The sequence below is a fragment of the Hydra vulgaris genome, chromosome 07 (assembly GCF_038396675.1).
Source record: "Hydra vulgaris chromosome 07, alternate assembly HydraT2T_AEP".
Classification (NCBI taxonomy): Eukaryota; Metazoa; Cnidaria; class Hydrozoa; order Anthoathecata; family Hydridae; genus Hydra; species Hydra vulgaris.
This window is the reverse complement of record NC_088926.1, coordinates 36,272,501-36,290,057: the sequence shown is the minus strand read 5'-3', so window position 1 is coordinate 36,290,057 and position 17,557 is coordinate 36,272,501. Positions and strand designations below refer to the sequence as shown.

General features: G+C 28.2%; 1 long non-coding RNA gene across 1 annotated transcript; it reads left to right on the top strand.

Annotated features, from left to right (window-relative positions):
* The first annotated feature begins 4,196 nt into the window (after positions 1-4,196).
* LOC136082441 (uncharacterized) lies at positions 4,197-12,229 on the top strand. Its single transcript, XR_010639690.1, has 3 exons — positions 4,197-5,038; positions 11,898-11,938; positions 12,055-12,229. It is a non-coding gene; the product is annotated as an uncharacterized LOC136082441 (long non-coding RNA).
* The last annotated feature ends 5,328 nt before the right edge of the window (positions 12,230-17,557 follow it).

The window sequence follows — 17,557 nt, the reverse complement described above, 5'->3', positions numbered from 1 at the left end:
TGTTTTAACATTTTGACATCCACCATTGGAGATAACACTCAAGCTGAATTTGAAAAAAGATCCTCCACCATTAATACCTAGTTTGATGAGAGACGGTGAAGTGATTGCTCTAACTCTGAGAATTGAGTTATAAAAATCCCAAAAACTCTTGCAGTGAACAACTTTCGCCAAATAATCAGTTTTTGTTGATGTCCTTGTTAGTGAGATTTTGGAAATTTTGAATAAATTTTCAACCTTTCGACCAGCCATTGCAAAATTTTCTCTAAATTTTGTTCCAACAATTTTTAAATTTGTAGTCTTGTTTAATGTTACAGCCAGTTCTTGCATCTTTTTATTGAAAGACCAGTATTGATTTGAACTTGAACTATGTCCAAAGTAGTTAGAGAAGTTCTCGATTAGCACTGAGCTCTAGAGGGACCTGGAGTAATAGTTAAAGCTTTACCACTTTCTCTGCTCAACCTAATTGTGCTCTATGGAGCGGATACCTTTTGAGTTATTACAGAGGACGCAATTTTTTCAGCAATTCTGGATTCAGTTGTTATCATCTTCTTTAAGTTTTCAAACTTGCTGGCTTGTGAACAATCATGTGTTATTCCTCTTTCGACTACACTGAGACATAGTTTGAGCATAGTTTATCAAAGCTACTTGACAGTTCTATCAAACCTTAATCGGTTGAAAAAGTGAGCTTTGTAGAATCTTCTATTAGTCGGCCAACCTGGCAAACTAAACAATTACAAGAATCAAATCCTCTGGTCTGTAGTCTAATAATCACTTATTAGACTACAGACCAGAGGATGGTAGTCTAATAAGTGATTATTAGACTACAGTCAATGGTACAAAAACATGGCAAGTTTCTGTCTCCTTTGCCATGTTTTTGTACCATTGCTCTGCAGGAATTGCATATGCCCAATGGAACTTTATCATACTTAAAATGATTGGAACTTCCAGAAAAAAATACCTAGTATTCTTTCCTTGATGAAATCAGAAATATACTTGTCACATTTTGAAAAAACAAAAGAAGCATATAGATTGCCGACAATCTTGATGAGTTTATATAGCATTTCAGTGGTTAAAAAAATGATCTTTGAAAAATAACTTCAGTACAAGCTTGTGTTGGTAAAATATCTTTTTAGTTGTTTAGGCTGTTGACTGCTTAAATGTAATTACTTTGATGTTGTGGCTTTTCCCGGAAAACAAGAAACATTTGTTTTCAAATTTTTAAATAGTAGAAAAAACTTGGTCAAAGCAACAAAGGATTTGTTGAAGAAAGAAGATACTTTAATACAAAAATAAAAGCTCAACAAAGTTACATACATTTAATTTATATAAAAAAAACTTGATTCTAACATTAATTTTGAAATTATTTTATAAAATACCAATTCATTTTGAATTTACAATTCAAAAGTAATTTTTACAGTAAGAAAAAAAGTTTTTATTACAACAAAGCAAACCTGTAGGTTTAACAACTAAAATATAAAGAGGTTTAAAAATGCGTTTTAAGTTCAGAACAGTTAGAAAAAATGCCTCTAACTATGTGTTTTCTGCCCCATATTTTATACAAACTTGGACAAAAAAAGCGCTCTTTTTGCAGAAAAAGTACACACAAATGTGAAGTCTAACAACCATAGAATCCCATATCAACTAATCACATGATATTGTTACTAAATTAGTTATTTGATGTAACTTTGAATCTTTAAAAAGCATAAAAACCACAAAAGCTGCTATATTTTGGCCGTTTTTTCAAAGGCGAGATTCCTACTTTAAGAGCTATATATTTGCACAGATAAAAGATATCTTGGTTCTATTTTTTTTGCCTGAAAGATACATGCCAAGGCTTCATTCTATTAAATTTTGAAACTCCCATAGTCGATAGTAAGGTTAGAATAAAAACGTAAAGCATCCGTTGTCTCCTTTTAAAGAGGCTTATAGTGCCATACCCTATAATTTAGGTCCCTGTACACAAACCACAAGTGTTAAAGAGCTGATTTTTTGTCAGGTTATAGCCAAAACATATATGTAAAGAGTTTTTGATATTTTTTAAAAACTTCATAACCCAAAAAAGAAAAAACAAAAACAAATTAGATTTACAACGGGGCTCCAAGTGCGATCAGTAACGCAAAGTGCTATAAAACTTTAAATGCGTTTTACGCCTTTGGCTATAGAGATTAGATTTTAATTTTTACATCAGGTGATACCTAAGACCTTGCAAATTAATGCCCCATGGTCGTCTTTTTGGTCCTCAAAATTGAGGTTGGGACCGTTTTTGGATAGGTGTGAGGGGAAGGGGAGTTCACAAATAATTAACGGAGGAGGGATAGTATTTAATTGGTATCAGGGAGTAATTTGGTTATGGAGCTTGGGGGGCGGTCATTTTTTCAAAAAAATTTTTCGAAGAAGAAATAAATCCTAGATCCGCCCCTGTATATAGGGTTGTAATTTCATTTTGGACGGGCTCCGTATGGTAAAAAAAATCAAACAAATTTGCTTGATAGGGTTCTATCTGGTTTTTATCAGGGCCGAAGGATCTGCGGATTTGACGGGTTTCCAATAAGGTTCTCAAAAGGTTTAAACTGATAATTAAAAAAATCATAGCAAAACTTACTCGATGGTTGCCATTGTGCGTTGCCATTCGTATTGTGCTTGACATAAATTTAAAGATTTAAATTTTATTCATTGTATTTTTTGTATACATCATATTTACGTTGTAATTAAAGAGAAATTTTTTTTTTGATGTAATTTTTTACTGTGAAACTCCATTAAAAAGATGTTGTTTTAAAGTTTCATTTATTACCATTATAAAATATATTTTTTTAAATATTTTTAAAAATAAATTTATAAAGTTTAACATATATTTTTAACATATGTTCCAGTAACTGTTACACATGAAGTAATTATTCCATTGAGACACTGTTAGCATTTTTATAATGATCAAAATATAAAGTTTTGTTTCTGCTAGTAATGGTAATAACTGCTTTGAGTTTAATCAAAACTTTGGTTTAGTCAGAAACATTTAAAAAGAGCAAACAGGCGAATGTTGTGATGGAAAGGTTATATTTAGGGAATTTAAAGCTTTTAAATTGTTTTTACAGATCGACTCTTTTCCATTAATTTTTCTATATTTTATGCAAGCAAAATGACTGATGGTAACTAAGTTTACCCACCATGATATATAAGTATCAAGTGTTTACATATATGCAAAAAATGACTTTATTGTTATACATCTACCTCATTTTTTAATCATCGATATTTTTTGACTTTGATTTAAAATTGTATGCTTGTAATATTAACAAAAATATCATAATATACATAATATTATTATGTATAAGTTATATATTATTTATCTATAAGTTATTTATATATAATTATATATAATTTATATTATTATAAATAGTATAATTAATATATTATATGTAATATATTATATATAATATGATTGTTATATGTAATATAATGTAAATAATTAATAATTTATATATAAGTTATTATTATTAATAATAACTTATACTTACAATACTTATACTTGTAAATACTTATAATAATTAACTTATGTTTACAATACTGATAAAAAATGTATTGATATGAACTTTTGTATTCAAACTTTAATTTAACTTGATAACTTTAACATAAATAACGATAACCAAAAAAAGTTATTATATAGATCATGACCATATGCTTATATATTATAACTGAGTCATGTATTTATTATAACCAATTCATAGTAAGTTGAAAACTGTTTTTATTTTCCATAACTTACAGGCAAAGCCGGATCCAGCTTTTTTTGGTCTTTGAGATAGCTAACTTCCAGACATGGAGCAAACTGCAAACATTTATATGTTTATACTTATGTCTCATAAGTATGCTTTGCAAAAAATTGCGATGATTGGAGGCTGGGAACAAAAAAGCCCCAATTTGTGAGCCCCCCTTCTGCCCCAAACGTGAGAGCAACAAGTTGATGGAATATTTTTTGTACTGTTCTCAACTAGACTTATATTCATCAATAAGTTTTAAGTTTCATAGTATTATCTTTCAGCTTTCAAAAATAATGACCATATAAAATTTATAACCCCCTCAAATTGAGGAGGGTTTAACCTTATAATTTTTGAAAGCTAAAATATTTTACTATGAAATTTAAAATTTATCGATGAATATTAGTCTAGTTAAAAACACTAAAAAATATTTTATCAACTTGTTCCTCTCACATTTGGGGCAGGGGGGCACAAAATTTGGGGCTTTTTTGTTCCCAGCCTCCAATCACAATTTTTTGCAAAGCATCCTTATTTGACATTAGTATAAACATATAAATGTTTGGAGTTTGCTCCATGTCTGGAAGTTAGCTATCTCAAAGACCAAAAAAAAGCTGGTTCCGGCTCTGCTTACAGGGTTCATTGCACACAAGGAAAACCAGGGAAAAGTTTTTAAATTCTGAAAAATCAGGGAAAACCTGGAAAATTCAGGGAACTTTTTTTAAAAATATTTAAAATCAGGGAATGTTTTTTAGTTTTATATATAAATTGAAGTTATTTTGCAATACACAAATATATATTTTCTTTAATTGAAAGTTGCTCACTACCGCGGTTTTATAACTATTAATTATGAAGAAGTATCTAATTTCTTTAAAATTCTGATAAAAATATCAGGGGAACATGGATTCAGTTGCAAAAGTATTATACCCACAACATTAACAAGGAAAATTTTATACTTTTCACCACCCGAACACAGGGAAAAAGTACTTGAATCCGGGTGAAAATCAGGGAAAACTCAGGGAAAATGGATATCTAAAACTGCCATGACCCTGACTTAATTTAAAAATATTGGTATAAAAGTATTAAGTTCCAGGTCATAGGTCTTATATGATTAGGATATATAAGATAGGTCTTATATATCTTATAAGTATCTTATATATATCTTGTATTTTGCAGCATGTTTAAGAATATTTCTGCTTGGTGGACTCTGACTGTTAACAATATTTGCATACTGATGTGAGTAAAAGTGACTTCAAGAACCATAATGTATTTTTGATAAATATTAGTAATGACAGGTTAGTAAATATAATTATAATAATAATGGTAATAATTTTTATTTGTTAGAATTAGTGAGAGACTTATGTATGATAGAATTGCATGAACTTTGGGGGACAAATATAATGATTGGAGTAAATATTACCTTTGTTTATTACCACGATTAGAGTAATGTAAAAAAATATTATTTTTATCTAAAGAATATTCTGCTAAAGTCAATATTTTAAGTAAATATTATAAAAAACACTTAAAAAAAAACAAACATGTATTATAAAATAAGTATTCAAGTATGAAAAAAAACACATTTATTATGATAAAGTATATACATCACATTAACTATGTTGCCTGTAAGTTAGGGGTTGCAGCTGATATTTCAGCTTCAGCTTTAAGCTGATCAAGTCAGTTCAATGGTGGCGTGTGCCAAGTGTGCAATGCACACAGGCGACAAATTTCTAGGGGCGGCAAATTTTAAGATCAACGTTAAATGAAAATTTGCCAAAAAAACTCTTTGTTCTGATAAAAATTATTATTATATATATATGTAAAAAATTACATCGATATTTCAATATTTAATTTTTGTAAACAATTTACTAAAAAAATGTCTCTGAAGAAAGTTCCGGGACTCATTTTTGCTTATTCAGCATATTTTAGTACCAATAGAATTTCTTTCTTTGAATTGGCGAGTTTTCAATGTTTTTATCATAATAGCTTTATTATTATAGTTGATCAGTCGTTTAAACATGTTAGTAATTTTTTTTTTTTTATTAATATGTTTAACAATAATTACGAAAGTATTAAATATTGTCTAACGAGTTTTTAATTAAAAATTTTATTTAGAAGGGAGAAACTTTATGTAATTTTTATTGTTATTAAATTCCTTGAAAATGAATAAAAGAAAAAAGTTGTCCGGTTTTCAGTATCATCTGAAACGGCTAAAGAAACAGGAAGAACATGATAAAAACTAAACTAAACTAGATACTTCTTTAAGTTCAGAAACATTTTATAGCCCCAACATTGATTCTGATATAAAAACTTTGCCATATAAAATCAATTCAAATGAGATCAGAGTACATAAAATCGAGATGGAAGGTGAATAATCGAACCAAAACAGAGAATCGAGCAAAACTCAATTCTCAAGCGAAACTCAATTCTCGATCGAGAATCGAGATAATTTAACTGGCGTGCTCCCTTTTTGTACAAGGGAAGAAATTTCTGATTGGCCTCAGACTCTTACAGACCATAATATTCAAGAATTAGTTATGAATGGCCCTGTAAACCGTCAATTAGACAGTTAATTTCGAATGGTGAAAGTCATCCTAGATCATGGCTAATTTATTCAGAAAAAGTGAATAAAATATTCTGTTTCTGTTGTAAACTATTAAACATTACAGATACTTCCCTTGCGAGAACAGGATCTGCTGACTGGAGGCATTTATCACAAAATTTAACAAGGCATGAAGTTAGTGTTGATCATATTGAAAGCTTTGGCAATTGGATGGAATTGAAAAGAAGACTACAAAGTTCAAAAACTGTTGATTCTTTAACGGAAAGCAACTTTTGAATGAAATTGATCGATGGGATAATGTTTTAAAAAGGATAATTTCCATAATCATTATGATGGCATCACAAAACATAGCATTTAGAGGATCATCTGATAAACTGTTTGAAGAAAACAATGGAAATTTCCTAAAAATAGTTGAACTTATGGCAGAATTTGACCCAATTATGGAATATCATGTCTCCAAAGCAGGGGAAAATCCAAACAAAACTCATTACTTAAGCAAAAATATCCAAGAAGAAATTGTTCAGTTAGTGGCTCGTGCTACTAGAGAGGAAATCCTTAAAATGTTTGGAAAGCCAAATACTACTCCATTATTGCGGATTGCACACCAGATGCCAGTCATCAGGAACTGTTAACTCTTATTATACGATATCTAGTCATAGAAAAACATAACGATTCAGTGGTTGTTGACATCCGAGAGAGTTTCTTAAATTTTATTATTATTAATGATAACACAGGTTTGTAAATTTTTAAAATTTTCCTGATTTTTTTGATGTAATATATGTTAAAAGTTAAGTAACATATTTAAACAAAATTTAATTTTACAGGTTATGGATTGGAGCAAAAAATTGTGGCTTCATTTAATGAAAATAAACTTCCACTTGAAGATATGAATGGTCAGGCATACGACAATGCTGCAAATATGAGAGGGAAAAAGAAGGGCTTACAAACAAAAATTTTAGATAGAAATAAACGAGCACTCTTTGTCTCTTGTACAGCACATTTACTTAATCTTGTTGTTGTTGATTCTGTAAAAGTTGGATTGGAAATTGTGACATTTTTCGAAATTATTCAAAGCCTTTATAACTTTTTTTCAACAAAAAGTTGGAGTATTTTAGAATCGAAGTGTCCATCACTTATAGTTGAATCTTTAAGTGATACAAGATGGGAGAATCACATCAGAGCTGTAAAAGCGATCAAGGAAAATATGCCAAAGATTTATGAAGTGTTGCGTGAAGTTGCCAAAAGTGAGTGGGATGGAGCCACAAAATTATCAGCTGAATCCATTGCTGCTAAAATGGATACTTTGGAATTCATATGTGGAAGTGTTATTTGGCATGATGTATTGAATGAAATAAACTGCACAAACAAAATTATTCAGTCAAGTTCATCAAATGTCAAAATTTCCATTGAAGTATTAAAATTCACTGTAGCATTTTTGGAATCCAGTTACAATCAGACTAAATTTGATGAGTACGTTACCACAGCAAAAATTTTGGCAACAACTTCGGGTCTAACATTCGAGTTTACCGATCTGTCAGCTGAAAGAGTCAGGAAGAAAAAAAAGTTATTCGATGAAGTTGAAACAAACCAAGTTCCTGTTTTAGATTCCAGATCAAAATTCAAAAAAAATTTCTTTGACATACTTTTCAGTTGTGCCATTGTGTCCTTTTCAGTTCTTATTTGAAATTTCGAATATTTCAAACATGAAAGAAGTTATATTGAGAGATAATTGTAGTTTGTTGGAAGAAACTTTAAATGACAAAGACAAAAAGGATATTTCTGGTGAAGAATTGATGACTGAACTTTGTTTGTTGTCACGAAAAACAGATTTAAAAAATCTACTAGATGTTCTAACATTTATATTTACACGTGATCTTGAAGAAATATTCCCCAATACTTGTGTTGCATTGAGAATCTTACTAACAGTTACAGTCACTGTCTGTCAAGGCGAAAGATCTTTTTCCAAACTAAAGTTGATCAAAAACTATTTACGATCAAACATCAGTCAAGATAAGCTGAATGGACTTTATTGAGCAAAACAACAAAGCCATTAAATATGAGGGAGCTGAGACTTAAATTTGCTGAAATGAAAGCCAGAAGAGTGCCACCTCCAAAACAATAAAATAATTAAAATTTAGGTTTCGATAAATTTTCGAATTTTTCATACTTTTATTTCAAACTTAAAAATTCAATTATATTTTCATTTTTTATATATATAAAAAAGTAGTCAATAGTGTATGAATTTAATGATAAATACCAGAAGTTAATATGAGTTTAATTATTTTTCCAATTTGGAATAATGATTTTTTCTTTAATTAGAGTGATTTTTTATTGAGATTTGAAGAGGTATTTTTATATTTTTGCTTTCATTTTTTTGTATAAATATAACACTCTACTCACCTTACTTAAATAGACCATTTTAGATAATATTTTAAATATAAAAGAATAAAGGTTATAAAATGCTGTTAGGGCAACTTTTGCCCGATCAACACTATGAAGATGAAAATTTTATTCATTTAAGCCGAGAGCGGATCTTAGAGAGCGGACAACCGCGATTATTGATTAATGACCAACCAAATTAAAAAATTAATGATTAATTCGATTAAAGTTGTGTGACCGTTTTAATCAGTTTCGATTATTAATCATTTTAATCAAATTGTCTAACAATTAGTCATTTTATTCATTTTAAATCTAGTTAGATTTTTTAAATTTCTATTACTCCTTGTTCATAAAAAACTCGATAAAATATTTTTTTTTATTTTAAGAGAAAAATACAAAATGAAAAACACAATGAAACACATTTTGTTTTAACATTTATTGTACAAAAATCACGAACACATTAAAAGATGGCAAACAAAAAGTCTCTCAGTTAGTTTAGATATTTTTGTTGGTTTGTTTAAGAGGCAAGGCTTCAGATGATTTAGGAATTTTTCCTCTTTTTTGAAGGCTGTCGTGTTGGCTGCTCTGCCAAAGTATTATCTTCAAGTTCATTTAAATCTGAGCTTCTTCCAGGATTGGTTGAGTCAGAATTTGTGAATATATTATAATCGATAACGCTAGCTTTATCATGTTTCTGATTTTTGATTTCAGATTTATGAAAGGTCTTTAAATGCTTTAGCATGTTCGATGTTGTGTATGACTGACAAACTCTGCCACCACCCCTGGATATAACAGTTTTGCAAAAGTTGCATATTGCAGAGTTAGTGTCATTTGAATTGATCACGAAATAGTCCCATACCTCGCTTTTTTTACGTTTCGGCATGATAATGACATATATATATATATATATATATATATATATATATATATATATATATATATATATATATATATATATATATATATATATATATATATATATATGTTTATATTCTGAAATTAAAACAGCATTTATAATAATACAAAATAATTATATATATATATATATATATATATATATATATATATATATATATATATATATATATATATATATATATATATGTGTTTATATTCTGAAATTAAAACAGCATTTATAATAATACAAAATAATAATACTAACAGTAATAATTATTATAATAAAACAAGCAAATAAGATTTTTATGATAATACTTACCGTCGGTAAATTGATTAAAATCGAAAAAAATAAATCGATTGAAATTTAGAGTATAAACTTTTACTTTTATTTTCAACGTTTACTGTTGTTAAGGTTTTCCTTCACAGTTACTTAACTTCAACGATGATATTAAATGCGAAAGTAAAGATTTAACGTAAATTAAACAAAAAAAAATCTCAACGGCAAAGAGTGTATATATTAACTTAAATTATCAAGGGAGTAATAATAAAAGAAGTGAAGTCGTTAAAAAGTCTTTTAAAAAAGAATCGGAATCGTTAAAAAAAGTTGAGAATCGCGATTCTTACGATTTCTTGAGAATCGGGAGAATCGGAATCGGCCCATCTCTAATATTGTACTTACAAAGGAGAGTCAATACGTATTATTGTGTTACATTAAAAAGTGCCTTTAAAAGCTTTTTCATTAATAACTTAAGATATAAAATAGTATGGAATTATTTATTTTGTTTAAGAAAAATCTTAATTTACATTTTGTGGAAAAAGGCTAAAACCATTACATATTATTTAATTTTCTTTAAAGAAAAGTATTACATTTACATTTTGTGGAATGAGGATAAAAATCATTAAAAATTATTAAATACACTTTATTTTTTTAATTACACTAATAAACAAATAAAATTTTATTGTGCACATCTTGTTAGCTAGGTGGTTTTTTAAAACAAATTAAATATGCTGATTTCAAATATGCAAACCATTTTTCACCATCTCGTCAAGTTGTAAAGATATTTGGGTTCAAATCTTTAGTATTTAAGGTAAAGTCCCTAATATTGTCGAAAAAAAAATTATTCAAAAGTATGACAACCTGGGTCTCAAAAGAAGCGTATTTTCATAGAGATTTTAAAAATGGTATTTGTTTGTAATGAAAATAAGTACTTTTTGTATTATTGCTGAGAAACATTTTGTTAAAATTTTTTTAAAAGTCTTTAGCATTTTTTTACATAATTTTTTTTGTCAATGAATTTTAAGTAAAAATATTTATCTTTTCTAAAATCTCTACGAAAATACGCTTCTTTTGAGATCCAGGTTGACATACTTTTGAATAACTTTTTTTTCCGACAATATTAGGGACTTTACCTTAAATACTAAAGATTTGAACCCAAATATCTTTACAACTTGACGTGATGGTAAAAAATGATTTGCATATTTGAAATCAGCATATTTGATTTGTTTTAAAAAACCACCTAGTTAACAAGATATGCACAATAAAATTTTATTTGTTTATCAGTGTTATACTTTAACAAAAATCTTACCTTCACATTTTATGAAATATTGCCAAATCAAAGACGGCATTTTCTTCTCACCTTTTACAGCACAACCACTTCAACAGCCAAAAGTAAACTGAACAATAATTTAATCGAGTTATTGCAGCTACCTTAATTAAAAAAATCAAATCGATTAAAAATCAAATTTCATGAATATTAATCGTTTTAATCATTTAGACGCTCTCTTGTCGCGCGATCGTTTATAGAAAACTCGCTCTAATTAACTTTTTATTCGTTTGGTTCTTTTTTTGATCATTAATCGAAATAATCGATATTAACGAATAAAATGATCACATAGAACGGTTGGCCAATCTCTAATATATATATATATATATATATATATATATATATATATATATATATATATATATATATATATATATATATATATATATATATATATATATATATATATATATATATATATATATATATATATATATATAAAGTTATACACAATATGTACATATATTTATATACAATATGTACATATATATAAAGTTATAAACAGTATATATCAAATTATATTCAATATAGATATAAAATTATATTTATATACTAGTTTTATATAATTTATTTATCAGTAACTAAAATCAAGTATCTTTTATCAGTTTATTATATGAATCACAAGCATGTGCTTATTTATTACAAGTACATTTTAAAACGTTCATATAAATGTCGATTATAAAATTAAAGATTATATTTTTCTACCTTTGATAGTGAAAATTACATATTTCATCTGAAGAGTTTTAGGAGAAATCGTAAGAGTTTTATATTATTAAAGTTTTTTTTTATTATAAATTATTTTATATTATTAAAAATGATTTATGCTACCTATAAAATTTAAGACTAACAGTTAACTTTAATTTTTTTACAGGTCATATTGAAACGAGATATTGTGTAAAGAGGTTTTCAAAGAAGTCGTTTAAACAACAATAGAAAAGCTTCCAATTCGCATGATAACCGTGAAAGCATTCGCAATTAAATAATCGTTTAAAAGTTTGATTAATTTCGACTGTAATTTTAATTATTTTTTTTGAAATAAACCAATCAAGTTATATATGAATGTACTTTTACTGTAAATTTAAAACATTTAAACGTAGTTTTTCAAGATTTGCAGTGGGTAAACCTCGTGGGACCCTTACGGGATACCCGGCGGACATACCAATATGGGCCCCAGAGGAAATCCGCGGCCAAGATCCGGCGGTTTCCTATATGGGTCCCAGTTGCAAACCCAAATGGGCCCTTTACGGTTTTAAAGTACGGGATTTGACTGGGACTCATACGGGATACCCAGCGGGCATACCCATATAGGCCCCGTATGGAGACCGCAGCCATGATCCGGTTGGATGCCGTTGGTCTTCCCATACGGGACCCAGTTGACGACCCGCATTGACCCCGTTTGATATACAGGTACCGTACGGTACCTGTATGTCAATGTTGGCTGGGAAGTGTGTCGTTTCTTTAATGTCGTTTTCATTTAAAACATTCATATAGTAAGAAATAGTAAACTAAGTTAAGGTAACATTTTATAATTATTGTGCTATACCTACATTAAAACCGCTAAAATCGTCGAATAATAACCGTCTAGGTTGTTATTCAACGGTAGTACAGTAGTGGTGTAGTTGTAGAGCGCTCGCTTCATAATCGAGAAGTTCCTAGTTCGATCACTACCACCACTGTGAACAAAAGAGACCGCCGGGTTTTGTGTCGTGGCACTCGTATAAAACCTTTTGAACATAAAAGTATTTGTCCCGTAGGTTTCCATAAGTAAGTTTTTAAAATCTGGACAAATTGCTAAATGTCAAAAACGGGGCAAAAGGGTAAGCCTGAGGGGTCTTCGGCCCAATTATAAAATTAAAAGTTTTTTTTAAATATTAAATTTTTGTTTGTAGTTAACCTGTTACATCAAATTGTTTAAATTTTTTAATAGGGAAATGATACTCTGAAAAAAATAAGCATAAATGTTTTTATTTAATTTCATACATAAATAATATCTACAACAGCATAGTTATAAATATCTGTAACAGTACATTCATATCAATACATGTATACACCTATAATTATTATATGAATTTATATACATCTATTTAGATACTTAAATAAATATACACACAGACATGAATATACATATATTCCTACGTATGCATAAAAGTATATACTTGCATATTTATTTATCATGCATATGTTTATATATCATTTACATGTACATATGTGTACACTCACACATATATTTGTGGATTGATAAAAGAAGTGAAAATCAAAAAATCTCTTCTACTCAAGGTATCTCTTCAACTTATTTTACTAAGCTACAGATATATAAGTATATATGTAGATACAACTACATTTTTTAATGTACCTAATATTTTATTAAATGTGCATGCATGATATGCATAGATATAAAATATACATTTTTATTTGTTATTTATAAACATCATGTGTGTGTATATATATATGTATATATATATATATATATATATATATAAATATATATATATATATATATATATATATATATATCATGTATATAAATATATATCATGTATATATATATATCATGTATATATATATATATATATATATATATATATATATATATATTTATATATATATATATATATATTTATATATATATATATATATATCATGTATATATATATATATATATACATAAATATCGGATACTGATGATTCAGGTGAGCAGCGTGACGTCAACTGAAATAGCCTGCTGCTGGGGGCTTCAGTACACACGTCAACTGACAAATAGCCTGACTCGCAGCGGAGTGTTGCTACATCGCTCACATAAATATGTTATAGTATGTATGTATGTATACATATATATATATATATATATATATATATATATATATATATATATATATATTTATATATATATATATATATATATATATATATATATATATATATATATATATATCTATGTATATATATATATATATATATATATATATATATATATATATATATATATATATATATATATATACAAATATACATACATATATAAATATATATACATATATATATATATATATATATATATATATATGTATATATATATATATATACATATATATATATATATATATATATATATATATATATATATATATTATATATATATATATATATATATATATATATATATATATATATATATATATATATATATATATATGTATGTATATATATCTACATATATATATATATATATATATATATATATATATATATATATATATATATATATATATATATATATATATATATATATATATATACATATATATATATATGTGTCGACTAACAACTTTTTTGGTAAACACTTTTTAATTAAAAAACTTTTTATTTTAAAAAAAATAAGGAAGTATATAAAGATTTTGAAGTAAAAGATGATAAACGAAAAGCAGAATCTTGCAAGAAAAAAGTTGTAACTGTCAGTAAGTCCGCATCTGAACCTGTGACATCAATAACTAAAATTCAAATAAAATTGAACAAGTTTTATAATGAATAGCAATGGACAGCAAGCAATACCAATAAACAGCGGTTACAAGCAGCAGTAACAAAATATTTTTCATGTTGCATGGGTCCAGTATTGAGAGCCAGTGATCCGGCTTTTATTGACTTATTGAAAGAGTTTCAGCCAAAATTTAAATGCCCAGGTGCAAAAAGAGTTATGCAATTACTAACACAGAAAAAAAAATTAGGATCAGATATTGTAATGAAACTTATCAATGAAACAAGAAAAATTACAATATGTTTAGATATTTAGACAAAAAAAAGCTTTAACGGCATCATTTTTGGGCATATCCGGATGTTTCTTTTCTGAGACAAAGCAAATGCCAGTGCATGCTTTTCTTGCTATACATGCAATACAACATCCACATACAGGAGAAATGGTAGCAGAATGTCTTACGCGTACACTCGAAAACTGGTTAATACCTGCTGAGAAAGTTTTATTGATAATCAGTGATAATGGATCTAATATGGTGAAGGCTCTAAAGCTTATAAACGCAGCTGCTGATATACTAAGGGTAAAGAAGAAGAAGACGAAGAAAACAATAATGAGACTACAGAATTTAGGACTCAAGAAGATGAAGCCACAAGTGAACTTAGTGAAGATGATGATGAAAGTGACTCAAACGAGGAGCAACAAGAACATGACGAAATAGAAAATGATCCAGTTACAAATATACTTGATTCAATACCATATAATAGAATGGCCTGCCTGTCACATTCATTGCAGCTTGTGATGAAAGAGTTTGATAAACAGCCAGCATATAACCGAGTAATGGCAAAAGCTCGAGGACTTGTGAAGAAAGTTAAAAAGTCATCAAGTATTGTTCAGAACTACTAAACAAAACTGAAAAAGTGTTGATTACAAGTTGTCCAACACGCTGGACACAACAGTTCTTTACTAATGTTAAACCGATTGTTAGAACTTAAATCAACATTAAATGAAATTCTAGATGAATAAGGAATTGATAGTTTGTTGGCAAGCAAATGGCCTACCATTGATGCTATATGAAAGATTTTGGACCCTTCGCAGTTTACACGAATATTCTGCAAGCTAATTGTATGGCATTGTCAAGCATAGTTCCTGCAATTATGGATTTAGAAACTCACTTAGAACATGTAACAGGGTATAAACATTTATTTGTCAACATGTTAAAATCTTTACGAACACGTTTTGTTGTTATTGTGGATCCTGAAGCACAAGATTTTAATCCAGTGCCAGCATCAGCTACATTATTAGATCCAACATTACCTGCTGCGTTACTACTACCTGGTAAAGAAAACTTGTTGGCAGCAGCTAGAAGATTTATACTGCATCAGGTACTATAAACCAAATGTTTAATTTATTTTTTATCACTTACTTTATAATTTATCAATAAAAATGCTATACTTTATTAATTATATAGTATGTACCTGAAAATTTTGATTTCTCAAATTGCTATTTGGTATTGTACTAATACAACTAAATTCAACAGATTTCGCTCCGATCCCTTTATTCATTTATTTATTCATATCACATATTGATTATTATCAATAAAGTTCTTACATATCAACAGTATGCAATTTTATATACTTATGGTGAGTCAATAAACAATAAAAAGTTGAAGTCACTGATCTGCTGAGTATATTGTGTTACTGTCTAACTGAATAAAGAAAATATTTCTATAGATCTAATTATGGTATTGTATATATTTATTATGTATTTATATAAAATAATGTTTAACTGTTTGCAAATGTCAAATAATAGATATCAACTACAGTTTGAAGAAACGTCTTTCTTGGAAACCACATATCAAATCCATTGCAAAATTAGCATCTGCTAAGGTTGCATCTCTTTATCGTGCTCGCCACTTTCTTACTCTTGAATCTATTGTTTATCTCTTTAAGTCTCTAATCCGTACTTGTATGGAATACTGTTTACAAGGTGCAAAGGCGCATTGTAAACATAGTTATGTATTTATATAAAATAATGTTTAACTGTTTGCAACTGTCATGTCAGCGTAGTCGTGATTTTTTTTAGATTACTTTTTTGCCATACAATTGTGATCAATATCAGGTTCAGCCAGGCCCAGAAAATCAAACTGAGCATGAAGGCAGTAGTAGGATCAATTATGCTCACACTGATAGCTATCAGTTACCAGAAGTTCAAAATGACCAATTGGATATGGGGGCTATTGCTTCAACTTCAACTGTTGCCAATGCCACTAGGCCCACATCTGACTTGCTATCTGAGCCACCTCCCAAGCTGTTTAAGTACTTGATTGGCAAAATAAACATTGTTAGAGTCAATAATAATAGGTAGTTACTAGATAGTAAAGATTTTCTAAAAGTAGACATAATTAAATGACATAGGCTATGCATTTATAATAATATTCTATTTTTTAATTGTTGATTATTAGTTGAAATTTTAAAATCAATAAATAATTAAGTGTTTTAATAACGTTAATACATTTGTTTATATATATAGCAAAATAAGAATATTAGAAGAATTATATGTACATATCATAAATTTACGATGTACTACCTGTATTCTATGACTGAGCAGCTAGCCTACTGCAATCTATTTATTTTGTTGTTTGTACAATCTTTGTAGACAAAATTCGACCACCAGCCGAGAGTCAACTGTACATGCTATGCAAGCAGCTTGCGAAACAGAACTGTTGCGTTATCAAATGGAAATTCATAGTTCAACTATTTGCAATAAATATAAAGGCGATCGCGGTGCTTTCAAATTTTGAATTGAACGCAAAACGACTTATCCTATATTAGCACCACTAGCACTTGACTTAATGTCAGCTCCTGCCAGTGAAGCATACGTTGAGAGAATATTTTCGCTTTGCGGG